Genomic DNA, 25405 nt, shown 5'->3' on the forward strand with positions numbered 1-25405 from the left:
GTTTGAATGCACACGCAATTGCTTTTACAAAATTATTCTCAATGTTCTTACACTAAACATACAAATTATAACAAACACACAAATCATATCAGATAATTGTCATATTAACTATTACAAATACACAAATATCAGTAAACCTATAATATTTATGGGTGTCAGTGAAAGCCACAACAAACAAGCAAAATAATATTTAGGAGGTAAGTCGGTACCAATTTGGGATTGGGAAAGGAAAACACACAAAACACACTCACTCATCTTTCATCCACATTAAGTACTACTGTGTTATTGAATAGTGTTAACTGTGTAAATGCAATTCTGTCAGAGGTTTGATGTTCGACATGTGTATCAAGTAGTAGTAGCAGCAATGTATAACAGTCAATAATAGTTAGTCAACGTCATAGTCATCATGTCAAGACCAATGTTTGCCAAGCCAGATCAAAATGTACGGTTGCTGAACAACTGTCAGTGAGCCAAGATATGCAATTACTTTCTCTCTCCAAAAAAAAGTGTATACTGCTTATTGATTTAACAAAGTGTGTGTGTAGGCAATCTTCTTTCCACTTGGGTGTTCTAGTCTGCTATCTTCATCCTCCTTGTTCCATATAAACCAACAAAAAAATATGCTCCTCACTTACTTTACCTCTTATCCACCAAAACTCCAATAATCATCAACTTCACATAATCTCAATACCTCAATAATACCTCTTCAATACGCCGATACATATAAACCTTAGCATCCATATCATTTCACTTCCATAACAACCCTCTCCTCTAGTCAGTCTCCTCGAACAAGTACAGATAAAATCCTAGTGCAAACTTCAATTCATCATCCCATGCAATCCGAAGACACAATGTCCACACACAACCTCTGTGTAATCCATCTGACCCAAATCTTCTACTCATTATGAATTATAAAGTACATTTTGGTTACCTTGTCCATCATTAAATAAAAAAAATGCATACATGACCTCTAACAGACTTTAGTTCGAATACCTCTCAGTAATTAAGTACGATTACGTAGTATGAACGATCATAATATTTCACAGTGTGTACACCACTTCAAGAATCAGGGCAAAACAGAAGCAAACATGTGGAGTATTTCTTGTGTCAAGTGTCACTTCCTATTTCAATTGCTCACAAAGAATGCAGTGTAATAACTGTCAATGGTCTAAACCTAGTGTTGATATGTCATGTCGTTGGCTTCCTTCCTATTAGCATAAATTAATACAGCTTCCATAAAACCTCAGCTCATGTTACTTCTATGAAGATTCTTGTACTAATGTCGTTCGTCGAATTATAGCAGTTCATTTTCTTAACTTAAAAATATAAGGCACTGAGCGTAAGCAAAACATGCAATAGCGAGTAAATATACCAGTAGAGAACAGAATGTCAACAAGTGGATGCAGCACAATTCCTACAACGAGGCTCTGCCAAGCGAATAATCTATAATTAATACCATAGTGTGACCTAAACTCTGTCTTTGTACACAGTACATCAGCATTTCTATATATCAAATTAAAGAGTAGTTATGACAACAAAACAGAAATGTGTAAATATGCAATCCATAAGCAAGGCCGCAAATATGTTATCTAACATAATAAACAGGTCATTAGCATCATGTCAGCATAAGCAAATAAATGTTCATATGTAATCTTAATAAGTAAACATGAAGGCGCAAGCAGATAAATCACAAAGTATAACTTACACACATAACCATAGTCAGCACAATTAATCAGGTGACAATTATAATTTAAATAAATAAGCACAGCAGGCACATAATAAAAAAAATATGACATCAGTGAAAAAGCAGTGCAGCCATGCGACGTATAATATACATAAGTAACAACCCTGTTCATTAATCAATCATTGTCAAATCAGTTAATGTACGCAAGCACGTCGCTTCACACGTAAATTCATAGAACATGAAATTTAGCACAAAGTCTGAATCACGTAATCGGAAGCAGCAAATTACGTCTAAAGTACGTACCTAAGTGGAAATATGTTACCTGAAAAATAAACTCAATTAATAGTTAGTTACCTTTTTAGTATATTAGTTTCTTCTTCGAAATTACATTCTTCCTGAAATTTTCTCGATAGCAAGTCGTCTTAACGTCGGACACGCACAGACTTTACCGGAAGTTCTTAAATATTTTATAGAACCGTATCCTGAAAAATACTGAACGTTAATAACATAATTCATCAAGTCACTATAGCTTTATACTGAATTTAATCGGAGAAATTAGACTGTGTATTTGTTTACGGCTGTCAGTGCATTCGCACTGAGCGCTCGATCAGCTGTAGGCGCGTGACGTGGGAAGTGATTGTTTGCGGTCAACGACTGCCTTGTGCGGCGCGCAAACTTGACTGTTGCTTTGAGTATGTGCCGCCGCCGGAACGCGGCGCGGTATCCTTGCATTCTCCGTGTGTTTACATGTAACTGTTGGTTTCTCAAACGTATATCATTCCACAAAAATTTTAACGTCAGATATGTGATGTTTTCCCTTAGAGCGCCGAGATTTAAGTGTTTCTACTTCAATAGTGTTATCATGAATAATTTTGCGAATCCTATATGGACCGTTATAAAGCAGAAAAAATTTGCGACACAAGCCTTTTCCTTTGTGAGATAAACGATGAGACTTAATTAACACCTTCTGACCAACTGACAAGGTCCTTAAATGACCAGGACGTTTTGCTGATTTCTCTCTTCTAGCAGCCGCAGATGCAATATTTTGTAGAGCCATGTTGACAACTTCAGAATGCCGCAGTTTCCGTGTAGGCGGAAAAGGAATGATTTCAGAAATGCGATTTGTCGGTGCCTTGTTTTTTAATATCAATATAGGTGGTAAAGAAGTTGAGTCATTAGGAAGTTCATTCAGAATGTTTTGAAAAATATGAAGATACTGATCCCAAGTTCTGTGATTCTGATGACAATAAAGTCGACACAATTTATTGATTTCCTTCATCCATCTCTCTGAAACGTTAGATTGAGGGCGAAAAAGTGAAATGAAAATTGGTTTAATCTTACGACGCCGTAGAGTACGAAGCCAAATTTTAGAGCGAAACTGTGATCCGTTATCTGATATAACCTTATCAACATGACCCACTTCTTTAAGAAAATGTTTGATGAAAGCATTAGATACTGAACGAGCTGTTGCTTTGCGTAAAGGTGTAAAACACACATATTTTCATGTCAATTCCACTGCTACGAAAATGTATGCAAAACCATTAGCAGAGCGAACCACTTGACCGAACAAATCGACTGCAGCCATGTCCTTTAATTTCGCTGGAATGATAGGAAACAACGGTGCTCTGTGAGAAATAGTTGGCGGCTTAGCCTTTTGACATTATTTGCATTTGGCAAGAACAGATCGAATACGTTTTTCCAGATTACTGAAGTAGCAATTTTCTCGTAATTTATGAAAGCATTTTCTGGGACCAAAGTGTGCATAAATGAAATCTGTGTACCAAATCAATTTTTTAACCCACTCATCAGGAATACAAACTAACCAAACAGAGTTGTCAACCGATTTTCGTTTTAAAAAGAACTCTCCAGATAGTTTGCAAAAAGGAGGTGTGGCCAAATTGTCCTATCTAAAACGGTGTCTAAGAAAATTACAGACACCAAGGAAACAACGAACATCACGTTTTGTGGTAGGAACAGCATAATTACGAATAGCGTCTAGTTTCTCTGGATCAGGAAGAATACCTTCTGTAGAAATAATGTGACCGAGAAATTTCACCTGGGAACGACCAAATTCAGATTTTTCCAAGTTCACTGAAATGCCAACTCTTGCAAAAATACGTAATAATGAATCCAAAATTTTGTTGTGCTCACTCCAAGAATGTTTAGCACTAAGAATATCGTCAACATACGAAATAATATTGTCACGAAGATAAACAGGTAAAATTTCGTTTAAACTACGAATGAATGCCGCTGAAGGTACCGTAAGTCCAAACGGTAATTTCCGAAATCACTTTTGGGTAAATTAGTCATGTCCGGTTATTCTTTAACGATTCTCTAGATAGATTGATAGTCGAAGAGTTGTTTTGACAGATGCAAAGAATAGTAAAAGAGTAGGCAGCGGTGCAGAAAACTAAAAGGGAAATAGCACCACTATAGCTCGGGGCCCTATGCACGCTACGGCACATATTCACTTAGTGTAGTGAATCCCCTGAGGACGTTAATAGCCGCACATAATTTCCAGTTTGTGACTTAGTGGCAAATTTAGCGGAAGTGCATACATAAATTGATCTAACCATGATCATGGATGTATGTCATTCATAGAATTGCGAAAGATCTTAAATTTCCGAACAGTTAAGAAGTGTTTATAGTCACAGTTTTCTCCTCGTGGCGACAAACGCCTACCGCGTCTGTCCCAGTCCGAATGTCGATTATTGTCAAGTTCGCGCGTCTGGCGCTCTCTTGTTGCATCCCGTAAATGAAATAAATTATTGTCTTCAAACCACTCTGCTATCTGTGATTCTAAATTTCTTCTACTATCTTTTTCAACGATTTCACCTTCAATTTGTTTGACTTGCTTTTGTAATGCCTCAAATTCCCTTTTGACGCGTTCATTAAATTTTCCTTGATTTTCAACATGCTTATTTATGTTCTGGTACTCTTCGGTTTCTGCAAATTACAATGGTGCTGTATCATCTGAATCTCTGTCCCCATTTAAGCTAAGACTTGTCAATTTATCTGAAATCTCCTCAACTCTTTCCGGTAAGTCACCTATTTGTTCTTTCTGTTTATTTACGTCTTCCGTAAGTGTCGCGACTCGGGTTTCGGTATTGTCACATTTAGTAGTTAACTGTTCATACTGTTGTGTTAGGTTATTTAATCTGTCATTTGGTACGGATTCCTCTATTCTCTCAATTATTTCCTCCTTATCGTGTGCACGTTGTAAATTTAACTCTGAAAATTTTTGTACTATCGCGCGATCTCTTTCTTCCTGTTCTCTATCCTGTTCCTTTTGTCTAATTTCTGTTGAAATTAAACTATTATTGTGAGCATTCAAAATCGGTTGTACTTCTTCTCTAATTTCTTTCTTTGATTCATCTTCCATGTTTTTGAAACATGTCCCTATTCGTGAGCCTAACTGTGTCTCCATTGTTTCCATCTCGGTTTTAATTGTTCCTATTTGTGAACCCAACTGTGATCCCAGTGAGTCTAACCGTGTTTCCATTGTTCCCATATCAGTTTCTAAACGTGTTGCCAAAGTTCCCATATCTTTTTTAATTGTTCCTATTTGTGAGTCTAGTGAGTCTAACCGTGTTTTTAATTCAGATCCCAAATTTAATATTGCACTCATCAACTGCTTCATGTCTTGTGTCGTTAATCTCGTACCCTGAAAATTTTTTGATTGTGAAAAATTTTGAACTGTTTCCGGACCATTTTCCCGACTTATTAAATTGTTTTCCACTTTATTATTCATCATCCTGTTCTCCTGTGTTGGCGAGTTCGCTATGTCAACAATTTCGTTATTCTGACTATTCATCATTTTTGCCTTTTTCATCAATCGTGTAATCATTTACAAAATTTACAAAACTCGTCACTGTACGAAAATTACACACAATGACTCCTCATCTCCAACAATACCATTCACACGAAATGTTTTGCTCAAACACGATTAACAAACAATTGAAATAATTGCACTAAATTGTCAAACGCGTATACAAGACAACAAAATTAAATTCTAAAAAAAAATGCCAATAGAAGAATGACAATTACCAAATCTACACATGCAAAATAGACTACAATTACTAAACTACAGATTACTACAACAATACTACAGTCTACTATTTTTACAATCAGAAGAATTCCAAGGGACGATCCGAAGCAGCGGTCGCCACGTGCATGGGGGCTTAATTATATGTTATGAATGCAAATTCTTTTTCAATTTTTAGTAGCTGTATGCCCGATTACGAAGTCTCGTGAACGGTTGGCCCTGACTAGTATTATTATGCAATCTGACTGCATAGAACAACAACAAGGAATGAAAGGAAATTTCCGTTAACACAATTAATTAATTAAGTCCCAGGCAGCTATAAAACCAACGAAACAACAAAACACAAGTGTAATTGTTCTGTGTGTGGAAGTGTGATTCAACGTACACATCTGGCACAGTTCTTCTGCAATAAGCCAAGAAATTTTAAATACCATTTATACTGAAGTAATTAAAAAAATAGAAATACTATAATTGCGCAAGAAAACCAGAATTACACTCTAATACAAGAACACAAGCCAGATGCTTTGTTGACTGAACCTGTAATGACACATTATTTAAGACATTGAAATAATAAAAAGAATAGGGAATTTTTTTTTACCTTCATATATGTTGACGAAAAGCACTCGGATCATTACAATATCTCCATTCGAACAACATCTGCTGTCTAGCCCATCAAACAACTGCATAAAACATGGAACAAGCACTCCTTACTACAACATCTCAACACCGACTCACTACTACCACATCTCGATAAGCACTCTCCACCACGACTTCTCAACAAGAACTTTTCACTACGACATCTCAGCAAGCACTGACTACTACGAGTTCTCGACAAGCACTCTTCACTACGACATCTCAGCAAGCACTGACTACTACGAGTTCTCGACAAGCACTGCCAGTGGAGGCGGCGGAATAATACTCTTTGGCGCAATCTCTGGCGCTGTGGCTCAGTGTAGCCACCTTTCAAGAGTCATGAACCAAACAAGACAACCACGTCCACTCGTAAAGAAAACACGAAAGTCAATACGCTGTCTAATGCGAGGCGATATGTCCTGAGACGCACGCGATGTTAAACAGACAAGCTGAGCTTTTTTTTTCCTTTATTGTGATTTCATTCCCCGGCCCCATATGGGCTGTCAGTGGCACAATCCACCGCTCTTCAGCCGAGTGACGTGACAACTAAAACAAGAATAAAATGTTACATATATAATGGCGATAGAAAAGGGGAAGATAAAACTGATTAAGGGGAGATAATGGAGGTTAGTTGGTTGGTTGTTTCGGGGAAGGAGACCAGACAGCGAGTTCATCGGTCTCATCAGATTAGGGAAGGACGGGGAAGGAAGTCGGCCGTGCCCTTTGAAAGGAACCATCCTGGCATTTGCCTGGAGCGATTTAGGGAAATCACGGAAAACCTAAATCAGGATGGCCGGACGCGGGATTGAACCGTCGTCCTCCCGAATGCGAGTCCAGCGTCTAACTACAGCGCCACTTCGCTCGGTGATAAGGGAGGTAAATATACACTTACAGGGAGATGTACGTGGGGGGACAGTTAAAAAAGTCAGCATAATGTTAAAAAACGCAGTTGGCGATTCTTAAAACACAAGAAGTCACTGAATGCACATGCACAGGTTAAAAGTTGGCCAAAGTATTAAAAACACTCCAGAATAACACACTTAAAACGCACTTGGAGCACACACAGTGCAGTATAAAACTGCCATGGGGGCCTGCTGAGGGAGAGGTCGGAGAGGATGGAAAAGGAGGGGAGAGCAAGGGGCAGCAGGGGAGATGGCGGGATGAAGAGAGGAGGGGCGTCAGTAGGTACACAAAGGGGCAAGAGACTGGTGGGGCAGGAGATGAAGAGGAAAGACAAGGCAGGAGGGACTGCAGAAACACTGAAGGGGAGCACAAGAGAGGGGGCCGAGTAGGAGGGGGAAGCCACTCAGTAGAAGGGAGGGGGAAGAGAGGGAGCCCTGAGGAGGAGGCAGGATGATGGGGTTAGAGTAGGTTGGAAGGGTAGATATCAGGGCGAAGCTCATCATCCAGGAGGGCTAGATGGCGGAAGCTGTGTTGGGAAAGGAGGCAGAGGGTGTGGAGATGGAGAGAGGGTGGGACACAGCAGTAAAGGTGCGGCAACAGGTTGCGAGTAGATAGGAAGGGAGACACCAGAGGGTGAAGGGGATGAAGGTGGCGGACAATATATAGTGTGTAGATATGTTCAAGGAAAAGCAGATGGTGAGGGAAGGGGATGAGGTTGTAGAGGATATGCGTGGGGGATGGAAGGCGGATGTGGAAGGATAGTTGGAGCGCATGGCGTTCGAGTATTTCGAGGGCTTTATAGAACCTGCGAGAGGCGGAAATCCAAACTACACTGGCTTAACAGAGGATGGGGCGGATCAACGATTTGTAGGTGTGAAGGATGGTCGAAAGACACAGTCCCAACGTCCTGCTGGACAGGAGTTTCAGGAGGTGGAGTCTGTTGTCAGCTTTGTTTTGGATTGGTAAGGAGATGGGGAGTCCAGGTGCGGTGGCAGTCGAGGGTGAGGCCAACGTATTTGAGAGTAGGAGTGACGTGGATAGGACGGCCATAAACGGGGAGGTAGAAATCATGGAGACGGAAGGAGCGGGTGGTGTGGCCTCTGATGATCGCCTGGGTCTTGGAGGAGTTGATATGGAGGAGCCACATGGTTGCACCAAGTGGTGAATTGGTCAAGGTGGGTTTCGATGGTATGTTGGGACCGTTGAAGGGTAGGATAAAGTGCTAGGAAGGCGGTGTCATCCGAAAACGCGCTAAGATGAACAGGTGGGGGAGGTTTGGGCATATCAGCAGTGTACAGGAGACAGAGGAGAGGACAAAGGACAGAGCCTTGGGGCATGCAGGAAGAGGGATAGAAAGTACAGGTGTTTGAATTGTGGATAGTCACATAGGAGGGAGATGGGAGACGAAGGAAGCAATGAGACGGACGAAGTTGATGGGGAGAGCATAGGTCTGTAGTTTGAAGAGGAACCTGGGATACCAGACATGGTCATAGGTGTTCTGGAGATCAAGTGAAACAAAAATAGCGGATGAGGGAGTAATCAAAATAGGGATCGCCAGGAATGGAGAAGACGTCAGAGAGGTGGGATGCAAAATGGTTAGCCTTACTGAGGTTGTCAGGAAAGGGTCGATCGTCATGGAGGATTGGGTGATGTGGGGTGGGATGACTACTAGTAAGGCGGTGGAAGGGTGACCAGTACTTGGAGGAGTTGACAAGGAGGGTGGAGTTGAGGCATGTGCATGTCTGGCGCCAGTCCCAGCGTTTCTCTGCTGTTAGGAGGTTCCGCATGTGTTGCTGTAATTACTGGTGGCAGGTGAGTGTATCCCGGTCACAGGTGCAGAGGAAGGACCGGTAGAGCCTATGGGATTCGCACAGAAGGAAGACAGCTTCAGGAGGAAGTGTAGGGCAGTGAGGGTGGATGAGTTTGGTAGGGACATGAGCCTTCACACAGTCAGTAATAGACTTCTGAAGGAAGGAAGAGGCATGGGTGACATCAGCAGGGTGGTGAAAGGTGAGGGGGTGGCTTTCGACATGTAAGGAATGGAGTCCTGGTAAGCATCCCAATCGGCATGGCGGTAGTCATGGACAGACTTTGGATGGGCAGCTGGGCAGGTGGCTGTAGGGGTGGGATGGGCAGAGGAGATGGTGAGAAGGACAGGGAGATGGTCACAAACAATGGGATCAAGGACGTCAACGGCGATGCGACCAAGGAAGTTGAGGGAAGCGAGAATAACATTGGGGGTAGGGATACTTTCAGGACGAGTGTGCTGTGGGAGAGGAAAAAGGTCACCATGGAGGGTTGCAAGGAACTCATACCACTGCCGAAGGATGGCAGGGTCACGGCTGTGGATGTTGAGGTCAGTGGTGATCTCATAGATGGAGAAGGTATGGTCAACATGGGAAATGAAGTCGAAAGGGAGGGGAGCTGCGGGGTGGATATATATAGTGGCACAGGTTATGGTGAGGGAGGGAAAAAATAGGCTAAGAAGAAGGTGTTCATTGAGGAGGGGTTGTGGCCAGACAAGATGCATGAGGTGGCCTATAGCGACCACACCTCGGGCTAGGGATAAGGGGATTGTCAGTATGTTGAAGGAGATGGAGGAGGTGTGGACAACGTGGAGGGGTTGGAGGAAGGATTCATTAAGGATGAAGGAGTCAACCTGTTGCTGGGATAGGGTATACATGTAGAGGTGTTTCTTTGCACGGAGGGAGCGAATGTTGAGGTAGAGGAGATGATACTGTTGATGCGCCAGAAGGTTGGAGGTGGGAAGGATGTGGGAAGGGGAGAGAGGGGCTTAAATGAGGGTGTTGAGGAAGGTGAAGGTAAATTGGGCCTGGTTGTGGGAGTAGGTGGCGTAGGTGTTTAAGTGGAAAACTGAACAGGTAGCAAGGGAAAACTGCTGGAATGTCTGGGGGGCGCTGGAAGGGGTGGATGTTCTGCAGGATGATGGTGAGGAACTGGATGATGTCTTCTGTTGTAGGGGGAGGAAGGAGGGAATTGTTAGGGTGGGTGGGCGGGTCAATGGGGCGAATGGGGACAATGAGCTCATGGTTGGGGGCAGGGGGTTTGGCTTTGCATTTGGAGGAATAGGTGGGGTAAGGTTCGTAGCAGGTGTTGCAGGGGGGAGGTGAAGTTGGGACACTGTTAAGGAACTTGGAGGCTTTACAATGGGGGCAGGTGGGGGGGGGGTCTTCTTGCAGTTTTGGGTAAGGTGGTTATTCTACAGGAGACAGCACTGGCAGCAGTAGGATTGGAGGGGAACTGGCCAGGTCTACAGGGTAGCAGCATTTGAAAATCAGGGCTCCCTGCATGAGGAGGTGAGCGTTGGAGGAGGCAAAAAATAGTTGAGATGTCTCTGAGCACTATGTGACTTAACGGGGGGCCGAACAATACAATATCCCAGGGTTCGGTGTGGGGCGGCGGTGAGGGTCGCTCGACTGCTGTGGCCTGCTGTGGGGTTGTGAACCAATGAGGGCTGCGGCGGGACGAAGCCTCTCCGTCGGTTCTAGGCTCCCAGTTTAATACAATACAATAAAATACAATAGTTTATCTGGTTGTTGCTTAATAGCTTAAGAGCAGCTATCAAAAGGTGTCAGTCTCCTACCATATGTTCTGTATTGAGGCCGAACAAGTTCCCACACATCACATGTCGAACTGCTCAACGATGCTGAAAGAGGAGATGAATGTGGGAATATTTCCATTCTGCACAGGTTACAAGTATGGTACAAAAAAAAAAAAAACAGTTTGACCCATCACAGATATACTTTCACAGATATAATCCCCCCACCCTCCCCAACATCCTCTGACATCCACTATGTAACAGAAAGACCTGCTTTCCAAGCTCCCCATATATATAGCCCACTTCAAAGATCCAAAATGCCGACATTTCCGCTCACGTGATCATCATGTCACTTCTTGTCACATTTGCTACATTTGCTTGTAAATGCAATACAATTGTAATAATCATTTTTTGTGCTAAAGTGTATTGATTTCTCGCTGAGGTGCCAGACTCTACCCACGGAGCTACTGCTGGTGGATCCACCTTCAGACTTCACCAGAGGTATCGCAGAAGAATCCAAGTTATAAAGCTGTCCTGAACATAACGCATGGTGGATACACCCTTGAGTCCAGTGTGTAACAGAACTGAACTTACCAGGTCAGTTAACATAAAGAAAGGTAACAGTGATCATAAGGCTGTGACAGCATCTATGACAATCAGTCTGATGAGGAATGTTAAATAGGATAAGACGGTAATTTTGCTTAGCAAGAGTGACAAGACACTAATTTCAGGGTATCTGAGCAGACAGTATCAAATATTCGGTGACTGGGACGAAGATATGGAAAAAACTGGAAAAATTTCAAAAGAATCGTGCAATGTGGTCTAGACAAATATGCTCAGGGCAATGTCTTAAGGAATGTGAAAACCCACCTTGGTACAATAGCCGCGTTACAAAGCTGCTTTGTGAACGAAGAGAACATCACCCAACATTCAAGAGTATTAAGAACCTAGCTGACAAACATAAGCGGAACGAAACGAAAATGAGCGTAAGGAGCGCAATGAGGGAAGCATTCCATAGCCATGTGACAATCGTAAATTTAAATGGTAATATTATATACTTTTATTATATTCGGTAATCGGAAAATTACTTTCAACCCAAGTTTGAATTTGCACGCCTTAGGACTTTAAAGTGCAGTTGAAATACATGGTCAGAGCATCTAGAATACTCCAAAAAGTGGTTTAAACTTTTTTCAAAACGTCTCCCTTTCGGACCTTCAGATTCCTTGCGAGTTATACACTATGTATTCAGTCACCCTCCCAGCAAATTAGTTCTGGTGACCACACTGACTGTGAGCAGAACTTCACTACATACACGTGGAAAAAGAAGAAGAAGAGTTAGGTAAACAACGCAAAATCTGAATACTGAAGGTGCTTTAGAATAAGTAAAATGCGTATGCTCTTAAAAAGACTTCCATTACATTTGCAAAAGGCGATAATTAACCTATGCTACTGTAATAATGAAAACTATAAAAGTATTTTGTTCTTGGATGTCCAGTGCTTGGTGGATTTCTATGCGTAATGGATCTTTAAAATTTATTGATAATTGATTGGAATATTTAAGTCAAGTGTTTCAAGTAGGTCTATTCTAGTAAACGAGTGAAAACAATATTTTGTTTTGGTGTGGGGAAATCTTCTAAATTCAAATTAGTAAGCTAAACGAGCCATTTTCAGTGCGGACGCACAATTACGTTCCACTTCCTGCAGGAATCTCAAAACAGCGAAGACATGGAAAGGGACTGCGGATAGGTGGCGCTAGGTGGGAATGTGGGTCGGCTGGGAGGTGTGCCGAGGTACCCCACACAGTTGATGTAAACACAGTGTTCGGATACCGCAATGGTTAAGACAACTGCCGAGTAGCCACGAGATCCTGGGTTTGAATTCCGGTCTGGCTGACATTTTCAGTCGTCGCGTTTATTCTGCATAAGTCCCGATGTCGCTGGCATCAGTAGTTCCTTACCTTTCCTTTTCTTTCTCTCCTTCGAACCTTAGTTTACATAAAGCGTACACGAGATCAGGTCACTGACGTTTAAGCTGTCCACATATTTGTTCAGGCATCTAAGGTGTAATGGTCACTGTGTATGTGTATCCAAAGAGTATAAAAATTACACAGAAATTAAATTCATGTCTGATCAATTACGCAGATCAATTAGGTCTTATCGTCGCTGATAACCACCGGTAAAAATGCGGAGGCGTAATAGGCAGTCACTCCTTATAACTGTGGTAAATATTTCGTACTTCGTGTTTGTCAAAGCAAAAGAAAATATATACTGCTGTAAAGCTGGTTTATTCTTCGTAGCTATTATTTACTTTTAAAACTACCTACTTAAAGTTAACATTACTCATGAACTATTGTAGTTAAGTATCTGCACTTTAAAGCTTCAACCCTTAACTTACAACATGAAGAACTATCCGTACGATAGTGTCAAATGAGCTAAAAAAATTTTCATCAAATGTAACGCAAAGCTATTCAGTATGTCATGTGTTGGCGTGAGATATTTCTCATTTTCAAAATCATCTAAATCTTCATGAGTAACGCATTAAACTCGTGTTGGTGTGGGGTAGAAACACCTTCACATTACCTTTTACGTGAATTTAGGCAGCGCCACTGAAATAACCTCTCACTAAACCGTTCTCCCTTATAAGGTATCGTTGCGCCTTATAGTTTAAAAGCAACTCATTCAGCTTTCTATGCAACTTAAAATACAGCATTGCGCCACACAGTAAGGCAGCGCATACAATTCTCCTGAAAGAAAAACGCCACAATTGCTGTCCATAAAAACTCCAGTAAAATCCATTACATTTCATTTACCACAAGTCAAGTTCGATAAATGTGACTTGACAGGGCATCAGTCTTCTTAGTAAATCTTCAGAGAAAGACGTACGAGATGCCGGCATTGGGGTTGTAGTAAAGTATCCAAATTGCTGCGTCATTATTACGATCTTCACTAGTTCGAAACCAGGAGCTAACAAAGATTTCGAAGCGCTCCTGTGCCAGAAATCCATTAACTCATAACAAATACTCAAAAGTGTGTTTTAATGTTCTTTTCTTGAAGCAATTTTTAAGTACGTATGATTGCATAATGCGTCTACCTTTCAGTCAGTGACAGAAGTCATGGGGTTGCGATATGGACATACATAGATGACGGTAGTATCGCATACACAAGACAAGACATAAAAGGAAAGAGAATTGACTGAGCTGTCATTTGCACTCAGATGATTCATATGAATATGTTTCCGACGTGGTTATGACCTCACGATAGGAACAAAGACTTTTAATGTGGAAAGTAGGTGGAGCTAAGTGCACGGGACATTTCATTTCGGAAATCGTTATGGATTTCATTATTGCGAGATCCCCAGTGTCAAGAGTGTGCCGGGAATACCACATTTCGGACATTACATTTCACCACGGACAACGCAGTGGCCGACGGCCATGACATAACGAACGAGAACAGCGGCGTTCGCGTAGAGTTGCCAGTGCTAACAGACAGACAACACTGTTTGAAATGACAGCAGTAATCAATGCAGTACGTACGACATACGTACCCATTGTGACAGTAGTCTGAAATTGGTTGTTAATGGTATAGACAGAAGACTACGGAAGCGAGTGCCTTTGCTAACAGCACGACATCGCCTGCAGTGCCTTTCTTGGGGCCGGGTCGTATGAGTCCCGATTTCAGTGGTAACATCTGATGGTAGTCAGCAAATATGGCGCAGACACCACGAAGAAATGGACTCAAGTTGTCGGCGAGGGCCTGTGCATGCTGGTGGCGGTTCCATACTGGTGTGGGCCGTGTTTGCGTGGAATGGACTGGATCCTTCGGTCGAACTGAACCGATCATTCTTGGAAATCCATATGTTCATTTGTGTTCATTTGCAGCCATTCATGGACTTCGTGTTCCCAAACAAAGATGGAAGTTTTGTGGAGGACAGTGCAACATATCTTCGGGCAACGTTCTGGAACGTTCGAGCTTATGATCTGGCCATCCAAATCGCCCGACGTGAATCCCATCGAAGATTTATGAGACGTAATCGTGAGGTAAGCTCGTGCAAAAATCTTGCAACGGAAACACGACCTCAATTACGGAAGGCTGTAGAGGCAGAATTGCACATTTCTTCTCCAGGGGAATTCGGACGACTTATTTAGTCCATGCCACGACGAGCTGCTGCACTATTCCGGGTGAAAGGAGGTCCGACACGATATTGTGAGGTATACCATGAATTGTGTCACCTCAAGTAGATTATGGTTTTGTAGAGAAAAGCAGCTGCTACACAAATTCTAAAATACAATTGAATATGCATTGCCAAATTGTATATATTTGCAAAGGCGATTCTGACATAACAGCACAAGGCAAGTATGAACTGAACTGTTCCGCTATTTTAATATCCCTTGTCAAAGGTCTGTCGGATCTACCTTGTAGCATCCCAAAGGGTTGTGCGTATATCAATCGCGATTTAGTGGCTAGCACACTACCCCACATTTGATGCCTATACTACTCATAGTAGAGGCTTCCATGATGATCAACAAACTTCATTTCGGCAGCTAATTAAGTGTGGTTTTGTTACGTTGACGTATCTACCATTAAAATACACTTTTTTCTGTACTCAAAATGCAATACTCGAGGTTACCATCAAGGGCAGAAAACTATCAGTCACGAGAACATTGTCACTGAGAGACAGAATCATAATCTCGTGAGTGACAATGACGGGTAAACGGATGCATGGGAATGACACGAGCTATATTATCACTCTCCATGTGATGTAAATCCACAATGCATGAGCGGATGCTTGTCAGTATCGGCTTGTACCTGCTATTTTGTGAAGTCTTCGCTATCCTCGGCAACTCTCATTTCATATTCCCTCAAGTAGGCTTCTTCCTGTTTAAATCGTATTAATTCTTGCACGGGGCACCCTCTAACGGGCTTGACTGCCTGTGGACCACTTACCCGGTTAGCAGGCACAAGTGGTGGGGAACCATTTTCCTTACTTTTTTAGCCTTGGATTGCTTCATGTGCTAGTGGACCAACAATTGGTGGAGGTGTGGTTTTCTTCTGACCATACCGCTTCCTTCGGACACCCCTACGATTTTTCTTGTGAGAAGAACTTTCTGCCTTGGCGCAAGTCGTTCTAGGGTGGAGCGGGTTTTCAAATGTCGCACTTGACACCAGTGCTGATAATAAAGGGCCTGACAGCGATCAATGATAGGACCAGACAGACCACACGAGTGGCATTTTTCTGTCTCTGTGGACACATGCCGTAGTTCATTCCTCTGTAGGAGCAGGGCCACAAATCTATAAGCCTCGTCTTAAAGAAAGGCAACTCTGACGGCGTGATTCAAGGACGATGAGGAGGCAACCTTAACATGCACATTTTCCTGAGGGTTTATTCCTCGTATAAAAGTGTTAGTTGCTCGATTTTCTGCTTTATCTTCTAGTACGTCATTAAGTGTGACATTTTGCACCACTACGTATAATCTGCACGGCACGACCAGAACCCGTTTGGAAAATGTTTCAAAACCTTCATCATTCTCTTGTCACAAAGCAGACAAGTGTTCTCTATAATGGATGTTAACTTGAAGTTGCGTGAGATGTCCTAACATGCAAATTAGAACCAGAGTGAAAGTCTGATGCATACCACCATACCACAATCATAAGAGTCCACATCCATTACAAGCAAGTAAAGATGATGAGTTAATGAGGCACCAACGTGACCCATCTCGAGCCACCGAAACTTCACTTAAATTAAATTAAAAAAGTGATCATTATTTCCGATCCAAAAATAATGACGGGTGGGAATGCAGGAGAACTATGTAGTTCAATAGAGAAATTATGACCTAGAGTAGAACAATAAGATTTATTGACTCAAAGATCAACATGAGAATGAAATCCAAAGACGAGTTGTATGAGAATCATAGCGCTGTGAGTTATTGACAGATTTATGGACAAAAATAGATAGAAGTACTGGCAAAGTGCAGCAGCTGACTTAGCTGAACAGACTGGTTCAAATGGCTCTGAGCACTGTGCGACTTAACTTCTGAGGTAATCAGTCGCCTAGAACTTAGAACTAATTAAACCTAACTAACCTAAGGACATCACACACACATCCATGCCAAAGGCAGGATTCGAACCAGCGACCGTAGAGGTTTTCTCGGCTCCAGACTGTAGCGCCTAGAACCCGACGGCTTTGAGGCAATTACATATGATGACTGGGGAGGCAATGAGATACAATTCATTATTTACGAGGGCTATTCACAAAGTACATTACGTTTTGGAATTAAAAATAAATAAAGTATTGGAAATTTTTTTATTGTATACAGATGAAAGCCACACTTAAATACTACTTTTCCACATAGTTGCCATTTAAATTAAGGCACTTATCGTAGCGATGGACGAGCTTGGAAATTCCTTCGTCGTAAAATTCGGCCGCCTGCGCCTTCAACCACGTGGCGACTGTCTTTTGGGACAGAAAAGGTGTGATTTTTGTGGATTTCCTGGAAAGAGGCACTACAATAAACTCTCAAAGGTATTGCCAAACTCTGCACCACCTCAGAAGAGCAATACAAAACAAGCGCAGGGGAAAGTTGGGCTCAAGGATCTTGCTGATTCATGACAACGCCCGGGCCCACACGGCAAATGCCACTCGTGAAGTTCTCGAATCTTTTAAGTGGGAGTTGTTTCCTCATCCGCCGTACAGTCCCGACCTGGCACCGAGCGACTTCCACTAATTCCCAGCAATGAAGAAGTGGTTGGCTATGCAGCGTTTTGATGACGACGCACAGCTTCAAGAAGAGGTAACCACGTGGTTGAAGGCGCAGGCGGCCGAATTTTACGACGAAGGAATTTCCAAGCTCGTCCATCGCTACGATAAGTGCCTTAATTTAAACGGCAACTATGTAGAAAAGTAGTATTTAAGTGTGGCTTTCATCTGTATATAATAAAAAAAATTCCAATACTTTATTTATTTTTAATTACAAAACGTAATGTACTTTGTGGATAGCCCTCGTATAATTTCAGTTAATGTGTTAGTGGTCGAACATTTTGCCACCCTACTGCTGATAAGAGGAAAGTGGTACTAAGTGCATGCACTGTGAAGACAAGGCTACTTCATTTGGGGGGGAGGGGGGGGTAAAATCGATTGACAATGCGATGTTAGCCTGAGCTGCTCGTATTACCAGAAACAGCAGATTTTGGAGAGTAGATAACAGCTGCGATTCGTTGCCAAAAGTAGTGCGATGAGTCTGACGGACACCAAACTGGACTATGAAACTATTTGTCCGGATGATTGGACGCCGGCCGGGGTGGCCGAGCGGTCCTAGGCGTTACAGTCTGGAACCGCACGACCGTTACGGTCGCAGGTTCGAATCCAGACTCGAGCATGGATGTGTGTGTTGTCCTTAGATTAGTTAGGTTTAGCTAGTTCTAAGTTCTAGGGGCTGATGGCCTCAGATGTTAAGTCCCATAGTGCTCAGAGCCATTTGAACCATTTTGATGATTGGACAGGTAAGACTCTAAAAAACCACTTTCTGACAAAGTGTAGAAACGTAAGTACCCAGCGACCCCTGCGACCATCAGGACCGCTCTCTTGTGCTTTCCTCGTCACCGTTCCGCCAGAGCCCCAGCTCCACTGCGATAGTGACCAGCCGATCGCGGCCAACTAACAATTTTTCCGCCTGTCATGGTTACTAAACAGTAACGGCAAATCTGATACAAAATGACGTCACCGTAGGCGTCAACGACTGCTCTTCCCATCAGTTTCCACAGATGACGTAAGCGTTAACCTTCCGATCGCACCGAGATGACTGCGTCGACGCCAACGGCCTACGCTAATTACTTTGTCTATTTGAGGCTCTTCAGTGGCCTATCCCTCGTCGAAACGGATGCCCACACCGGCAAAACCACAACAATCAGTGCCGTAAGCTGTGGGATCTGTCCTCCGACCTCTCTCTCAAAATACACCGCTCTGGGCAACAAAGTTTGCCCACGTAAAAACGGTGTCCGGAGCTTCGGCTAGACGCCGATTGTTGACATCAAAAGGCGAGCCTCACGCAACAGTCTGAGCCGCCTGTTATACGGCTGGTATCCACGCCCGCCCGCAGTATATTCATAGCTGGGCCGGCGCGGTTACTGTTTAGGCCGACCGGATTTCTGGGAATCCGTCTGCTTTGCCCCTCGCAGGTCACAAACAAAGTTGGCAGCTGAAAACTCCACATTAGTTGCATGGTGGAGGTAGTAGTAGTAGTAGTAGTAGTGCTTAAAATAAAAATGCAAATTATTACTCTTAAATTCCGATACAGAGCTTCCGATCTCTGACTTAAATAACGAAGTATGTCCATCGCTTACTAAAAGAAATTTGCGAATTTGTGGAATCAAACTTAATAATGGAAGAGGGACTGGCGTCATAGGTGTTACTACCATGTGTCGGAGGGTCGGAAGGCCTGCCATCCTAAAATAATAGCTAACTCCTCTCCTGTTGGAGTAGTGCTCTGTTAACCCCTTTGCTAGGGTTTCAACAAAGTGCGCGCGTCAACGGACAGTGTTAAATGGTTTATTTCAGTGGGAAGCTGTCTGGCCAAATGCTTGTGAATCCTACATCTCGGATAAAGCAATCACGTTACCATTACGTTCCCCAGTAAAAGCATCAATGAGTAAGGCGGGCCGGCCGAAGTGGCCGAGCGGTTCTAGGCGCTACAGTCTGGAACCGCGAGACCACTACGCTCGCAGGTTCGAATCCTGCCTCGGGCATGGGTGTGTGTGATGTCCTTAGGTTGGTTACGTTAAAGTAGTTCTAAGTTCTAGGGGACTGATGACCTTAGAAGTTAAGTCCCATAGTGCTCAGAGCCATTTGAACCATTTTGATTGAGTAAGACGGCAATGAAAACAGGTAACTGTGAGAGCTTGGTTGTGGCAGGGACGTGGCTGCAAGAACTACAGTGTGGTCCAGTAAAGCGCCCAAGCTAATCTGAGCTGTTGGCCTCACCAACGGCGTCGGAAGCAAGGGCACTGCTCAGCCCCACTTCAGCTAGCGGTGTGGTTCTATCAAAAGCACAGGCCATTTGCGTTTCCTCCTCAACACACCGTGGAGCAGAAGCCTGGTGCCGCATCCGTTCCATGTGTCTAATCCATGCTCTCTGCAGACTCATTCTCTTCTAGACCAGTCTGTCCATACATATATGTGAGCGCCTCTGAAACGCCTTTGAAGGGCTTAATCGTCCAGTCTCTAACACAGTTTCAGCTCAATTTCTTGATTTACAAAGCGTGGACAAAAAATGGGGTAATTTGTAACTCAGATGAGAAAGATTTGAACGAGGAATCTACATCTACATCTACATCTATACTCCGCAAGCCACCTGACGGTGTGTGGTGGAGGGTACCTTGAATACCTCTATCGGTTTTCCCTTCTATTCCAGTCTTGTATCGTTCGTGGGAAGGATTGTCGGTATGCCTCTGGGTAGCCTCTAATCTCACTGATTTTATCCTCATGGTCTCTTCGCGAGATATACGTATGAGGGAGCAATATACTGTTTGACTCCTCGGTGAAGGTAAATTCTCGAAACCTCAACAAAAGCCCGTACCGAGCTACTGAGCGTCTCTCCTGCAGAGTCTTCCACTGGAATGTATCTATCATCTCCGTAACGCTTTCGCGATTACTAAATGATTTTGTAAGGAAGCGCGCTGCTCCCCGTTGGATCTTCTCTATCTCTTCTATCAACCCTATCTGGTACGGATCCCACACTGCTAACCAGTATTCAGGCAGTGGACGAACAAGCGTACCGTAACGTACTTCCTTTGTTTTCGGATGCATTTCCTTATGATTCTTCCAATGAATCTCAGAATACGGGATATTTTGAAGATAAACTACGCTTAGGTGACAAAAGCCATAGGAAAGCGATATGCACAAATACCGTGGACGGTAGTATAGTGTACACAAGGTGTAAAAGGGCAGTACGTTTGCTGAGCTCTCACATGTACTCAGGTGATTCATGTGAAAAGCTTTCCGACGTGACTGCGGCCGCACGAGGGGAATTAACAGAACGTGAACGTGCAATGGCAGTTGAAGCTGGAGCCAAATGACATCTATTTTGGAAATCGTTAGGGAATTCAATATTCCGCGATCAACCGTGTCAAGAGTGTGCCGAGAATACGACATTTCGGGCGTTATCTTCCAGCATGTATAACGCTGCCTTCGTATATCGGCCGATGGCAGCGGTGTTTGTGTAGAGTTCACAGTGCTAACCGACAACAGACACTGTGAAATAGCCGCAGAACGCAATATGCTACGTACGTCGAAAGTATGCCTTAGGACAATGCGGTGAAATCTGGCGTTAATGAGCACAATATTATCTACAGCATCTCTCCTAGGCTCGTTCTGGCAGGACTCTACGACTGGACAATCTTGGCCTGGCTAAATGAGTCCGGATTTCTGTTGGTAAGAGCTGATGCTAAGGTTCGAGTGAAGCGCAGACTCCACGATGCCACCGTCCCAAGTTGTCAACAAGGCGCTGTGCAAGCTGGTCGTAGCTCAATAACAGTCTGTGCTGTGTTTAGATGGAAAAGGACTCAGTCCTCTGTTGTTTCAGCTACTTAGGAACCATTTGCAGCCATTCGTGGACACAACGACGGAATTTACATGGATGACAATGCACCATTTCACCGGGCCAATGTCGTTCGCAGTTTGTTTGGAGAACATTCGAACAATTCAAGCGAATTACTTGAATAATGATGATAAAACCAGCGGCTGTATTTGAACCTACGACGTTCATTCTTTTTAACATGTGCTACTAGTTACGACAGCAACTGATGTCGTCTCCAAATCCCTGCGTATGGAAAAAAAAAAAACCATTACCCTACCACTACAAACATTTGGTGTCGATACTGGTAGCATGTGTTAAAACGAATAAATAACGTAGATTCAAATAGAGCCGCTGGTTTTGTTACATTACTCGAGTATTTCGAGTATCAGCTGCTGTCCCACTTTCCTTGATGGGTTGCAAAACAATCGAGCGAATGATTTGGCCAGCTAGATAACCGTTATGAATACTATCCAACGTTATGGGACATACTCGAGAGGCCGGTGCAGGCACGAACACTGGTAAAACTTCCGCAATTATAGAGGGATACAGAGGTAGCATGGCACAACATTTCTACAGGGGACTTCCAGCGACTTGCTGAGACTATGCCAAGTCGAGTTGCTACACTAGGCGTGGCACAAGGGAATCCGTCACGATATTAGGACGTATACCATGACTATGCGGCGATGTCGGCGAGCTCGGCAGCACGGCGCATTGCGGTGGGGTCGATGGTCGATGTGGATGGCGGCAGCGACGACGCGTGGAGGCGGCGTTGTGTGCTCGTCGTGCAGATGCGAGGCTGCGGCGCGGTGGCGGGTGTAGTCAATTTCAGGCGGGGGCGAGGCAGCGTCGGCGGCAACTGCGGCAGGACTGTGCTCTCAGACATACAACGGCGCCGCGGCCGGCAGGAATTGCCTACGGGGCGGGAAGGTCGTCTGTGACCGGACACAGCGCATACAAGCACATCTAAGAGCCAATAACTTGAGCAGACAACTTCTCCCCTTGAGGTCATGACCTACAACCATTCACAGCTAAAAGGTCTGCTCAGATGATCTATTCATGTCAATTGAGCTGAATAGGTCATGATATCCAGTCATTTCCAGTTTTATGTCTGCTGGATAATATATATATATATATATATATATATATATATAGAGAGAGAGAGAGAGAGAGAGAGAGAGAGAGAGAGAGATAGAGAGAGAGAGCGAACATCAATAAAAGCGACAAACAAACTGCAGGAACGAATGAATGTCCTTCTGAACAAATGCCGTGTGTTGCAAATTGGGTGGCGGACCCAGCGTACTGTAAGCAGCATAATGATCCGTAGCATAATGACAGTCACCAACCACATCATGCAACATTACAAGCCCATTTTGGGCGTTTGTGTGATCAAGTTTCCCTCCAGACAGACAAACGTTCAGGGAGGCGGGGGACTGTACGTACACCAGATTTGGGAGGCCGTATTATACGCAATATGCTGCCTCTAGACCGTTCCCACCTGCTTTTCCGCTCACAAACACCATCATGGTTTGTTCCCGACTTGAATATCGGACCATTGATCTGCGTCAGTCACACATCTTGCAAAACGCAAGCAACACACTGCACGTGGTCACAGTAACTTCCATTCGTCAGCGCCATCTACCGAGGCAACTAATTTCCCGACACTGGTTCACTGGACCTTTTCTCCACCATTTATGGCCTGAATATTGATGAAACCGACAAACTGCAGGGGCTGATTCCTGACTGGAAATGGAGGATCAAAGGTTCTATGAACATGTGTCCGTAAATGGAAGGCGTGCCCGCATCGACAAAAAATTGACCCACAACACAGTACAGAACAGCAGAACCACGTCACCACAAATGTCAAATGTGACTTCTATGGGATGTTGAGGACGCGTTCATACGTCGAATCATGGATTGCCACGCTCTTACGCATGTCCTGGCCTCTCCTCGAATGCTTTACGGGCGTTGTGAATATGCTGCTGAAGGATTGCACGTCAGGAACTGGTTCAGTATAAACAACGCTTTTCAAATGTCCCTAGAGATAAAAGTCCAGGGGTCTCAAAACCAGGGATCTAGCAGGCCTTGCTGCAGAATCTCCACGTCCCATCTAATGTCAGGGGAAGATATTGTTGAGATGTTGACGAACTGTAATATGGAAGTGGAATGGTGCTTCGTCATGCAGAAATCACATAACCTGCCTTATTACTAAAACCACATTCTCAAGCAGCCCAGGCAGAGTATTCCACAACAGTCCAGGTACGTCCTTCCATCACGGCGTTGTGGCATAATAACCGGTCCAAGTATGTGGTCCCAGGAATCTCTGCCCACACATTCTGGCTGAACTCATGCTGATGAGACTACTCGTAGTTGAATGGTGTTACAGGCATCGTGAATGTGCTGGTGAAGGGTTGCACATCAGGAACGTGTTCAGTATACACAACGCTTTTCAAATGCCCCTAGAAATAAAATTCCAGGCGGTTTAAAACCGGTGATCTAGCAGGCCATGCTACAGAGGTGTCCGCAGATGGCGATTATGTGACTTGAGGATTTCAATTCATGTAAAGGTTGTTTCGTTGCTAATGAAGACTGATGACAGGAACCTCATAATTGTGAGGGTCTGGTGCAAAATCCATCGGCAAAAATCTTCCTATAGAGGGACAACAGCTGCTGAGAATCAAAAAATGGTTCAAATGACTCTAAGCACTATGCGACTTAACTTCTGAGGTCATCAGTCGCCTAGAACTTAGAACTAATTAAACCTAACTAACCTAAGGACATCACACACATCCATGCCCGAGGCAGGATTCGAGCCTGCGACCGTAGCGGTCGCTCGGTTCCGGACTGCAGCGCCTAGAACCACACGGCCACTCCGGCCGGCTACTGAGAATCCTTGCACACGATGCAGGTGATAGAGATAGTAGGGTTGTCGTTCCGGATACGCATAATCGTATTTAGCAACACAACATGTCGGGTGGCCACTTGCCTGAGCTTGTACGACGGTTCGTCTCAATATCCTGTATAACCCGGTCCTCCATATCTCATGCACACACAGTCTGCCGTCACCCTGCACGTTCGTCTGTCTGAAAGACGTTGTTGTGTGATGTGATTGGTGTCTGTAAGCGTGCTTGTTTTGTTGTAGCCGTGATCCCTGTCGACCGTTTCCAACTGCTTGGCCGCACACAAATAACATTTGGGTTTATTTTCGACGCGAATACCTGACCATTCTGCTGCTTACAGTAAGCTGCGTCAGTCACATAGCCTCTAACACACAAGGAACATGTGGAAAGTAATAAGAGGAACTTTCATTCCTCAACAGCATCTAATGTGGCAACGATGAGTGTGTGTGTGTGTGTGTGTGTGTGTGTGTGTGTGTGTGTGTGTGCATGTGTGCACATACTATAAGGTGACAAATGGTGACAAATGTCATGAGATATCTTATGATATTGTTCGGACTTTTTTACCAGGTGTAGTGCAGCAGCTTAATGTGACATGGGGTAAACAAGTCGTTGAAAGTACCCAGCGAAAATTTTGGGCCATACTGCCTCTACAGCCGTCCGTAATTGTGAAGTTGTTGCCTATGCAGGATTCTGTGCACGGGATGACCTCTCGATTCTGTATCATAAATATTCGATGGTATTCATGTCGAGCAGTCTGGGTGACCTTATCTGTAATTGTCCAGAACGTTCTTTAAACAAATGGTGAATGATCCAGTGACATGGCGAACTGCCATCCGTAAAAATTTCTTCGCTATTTGGGAACATGATGTCCATGAATGGCTTCAAGCAGCTGAATATAACTATTCCCAACCAACGATCTGTTCAGTTTGACCAGAAGACCCAGTCCATTCAATGTAAACACAGCTTATACCGTTATGTATAGATCATAAGCTTGCACAGTGCCCTGTGGATAGCTTGCAGGCATGGCTTCACGAATTCTGCATCACACTTGAATCCTGCCATCAGCTCTTACCAACTGAAATCGGGACCAACTGAAATCAGCTGACTAGGAAAGGGT

The sequence above is a fragment of the Schistocerca americana genome, chromosome 7 (genome assembly GCF_021461395.2).
Source record: "Schistocerca americana isolate TAMUIC-IGC-003095 chromosome 7, iqSchAmer2.1, whole genome shotgun sequence".
NCBI classification, from domain to species: Eukaryota; Metazoa; Arthropoda; class Insecta; order Orthoptera; family Acrididae; genus Schistocerca; species Schistocerca americana.